The 2,056-nt window shown below is 42.2% G+C and overlaps 1 pseudogene across 1 annotated transcript; it reads left to right on the top strand.

Moving 5' to 3' along the window:
• Positions 1–907: 907 nt before the first annotated feature.
• LOC103263207 lies at positions 908–1,614 on the top strand (annotated as a pseudogene). Its single transcript, XR_504487.1, has one exon. The product of XR_504487.1 is annotated as a charged multivesicular body protein 3 pseudogene (transcript).
• The last annotated feature ends 442 nt before the right edge of the window (positions 1,615–2,056 follow it).

Raw genomic sequence — 2,056 nt, 5'->3', positions numbered from 1 at the left:
CAAATAATAAAGTTTGACCATATAATTGTGTTGTAAAGAAAAACTGACATATCACAAGATTGTATTAGTTCATCTCACAACCCTGAAATGTCAAGGTTCAGGAAAACGCTCTATGTATTAAAATACAAAATATTTTAACAAGGAAAGTAAAGTCTTATGCAATAGAAAGACTGTGAGAACAAAGGTCAAAGAAGCCTCCAGCAAAGTTGTCAGCCTGAAGCAATGAGGACAGTGCTTAAAAGCTTTCCTAGAAACTGCTTAAAGAAGCTCACATCTGCTTGCAGCTGTCTCTGGAGAACAGTGACTTCTTTCCACCTTTCAAATCCCATGTAAGTGTCTCTCATTAACAGATGCCAGTCTGAAACTACACAGGGAAGGTTTTGTAGAAACTGTAGTTCTCACTGTCTCCCTTGAGATCGTATAAGAAAATGTTAGTGACTCCCTGTTGACAAAAGATAGTCTAGGACAAGTAGTAGGAAGAAGGAGAAGGAGAAGGAGGAGAGTCTTGCAATGGGAATAACAAAACTGGCCCAATTTCCTCATAGAACTATTTATGGGTTTGTGTGTGTGTGTGTGTGTGTGTGTGTGTGTGTGTAATAAACATAGAAATTGACTCTCCCAGTCTTTACACTTTAATTTGTATTTGTTTTATCTGAGTTCCTTTCTCAGAAGATTGACTCTCAGGCAAGGGGCTGAACCACATCAGAGCACTGCATCCAAACAATGAGACATCAGATCCCTCACTCAAGAAGATTGCTTTTTTACCCCTCCCTAATTGTTGTTTTACATTTCTTCTGCCCCTATATAAACCCCAATTTCAAATGGTTGGGGAGTCAGACTTGAGACTGATTTCCCATTCTCCTTGGCTGATATTGCCCAGTTAAAAACCTTCTTCCTAATGGAAAGCCAGAAGGGGCAAGAAGAGTTCGGTTCATCATGGGGCTATATGCAAAAACCCAGGAGAAGTCACCCAAAGAGCTGACCAATGAATGGTCATTGAAGATAAGAAAGAAAATGAGAGTTGTTGACAGGCAAATATGAGATATCCAAAGAGAAGAAGAAAAAGTGAAATGATCTGTGAAAGGTGCTGCCAAGAAAGGCCAGAAGGATGTCTGTGTAGTTCTGGCCAAGGAGATGATCAAGTCCAGGAAGACTGTGAGCAATCTGTATGCATCCAAAGCTCCCATGAACTTGATGCTCAGGGGCATGAAGAACCAGCTCGTGGTTCAGCGAGGGGCTGGCTCCCTGCAAAAGAGCACAGAAGCGATGAAGGCCATGCAAAGTCTCGTAAAGATGTCAGAAAGTCAGGCCACCATGTGACAGTTGTCCAAAGAGATGATGGAGGCTGGGATCATAGAGGAAATGTTAGAGGACACTTTTGAAAGTATGGATGATCAGGTAGAAATGGAGGAAGAAGTAGAAATGGAAATCGACAAAATTCTGTTTGAAATTACAGCAGAAGGAACCTTGGGCAAAGCACCCAGTAAAGTGACCGATGTCCTTCTAGAGTCTGAACCTCCAGGAGTGATGGCATTCTCAGATGACAAGGAGGAGAAAGAGGCTTTGGAGGCCATGCAGTCCCTGCTGGCCACACTGCACAGCTAGGGGCTGCACAGCCAGGCCCTCAGGCTTTCCTTGTGGCCTACCAGCTGGGCACACACACGCCTCTGAAGAGCCACCATTTTGTCTACCTCTTGCACTGCACCTCTGTTGGGAGGCATCACATTCGAGAGATTCTCTGCTAGTATTTCTTCTCTGCAGAGATTTGAGATCTCAAAGGTATTTTTCTTACTAAGCTGGTATAAATAAATGCATTATTTTCAGGAATATAAACAGAAATATTTTATTGGGGAAGGGGGAAAAAATTCATCTTCTCATGAAGTACTTCGGAGAATAGAGGTGATTGCCTGAATGTTGATGACTCTTTTCTTTTTTTCTGTAAAACACTATATAAGTGCATTTTAATACATTTCTGTTATGCCGCTTGGGGAAAAAAGAAAGCCTTCTTCCCTGGCAATACTTGCTGTCTCAGTGACTGGCTTTCTGTGTAGTGAGC

Source organism: Carlito syrichta, unplaced genomic scaffold (assembly GCF_000164805.1).
Source record: "Carlito syrichta isolate Samal-C Ts95f unplaced genomic scaffold, Tarsius_syrichta-2.0.1 Scaffold304763, whole genome shotgun sequence".
Taxonomy (NCBI): Eukaryota; Metazoa; Chordata; class Mammalia; order Primates; family Tarsiidae; genus Carlito; species Carlito syrichta.
The sequence above is the reverse complement of the archived record's forward strand: the minus strand, read 5'-3'. Positions and strand labels throughout refer to the sequence as shown.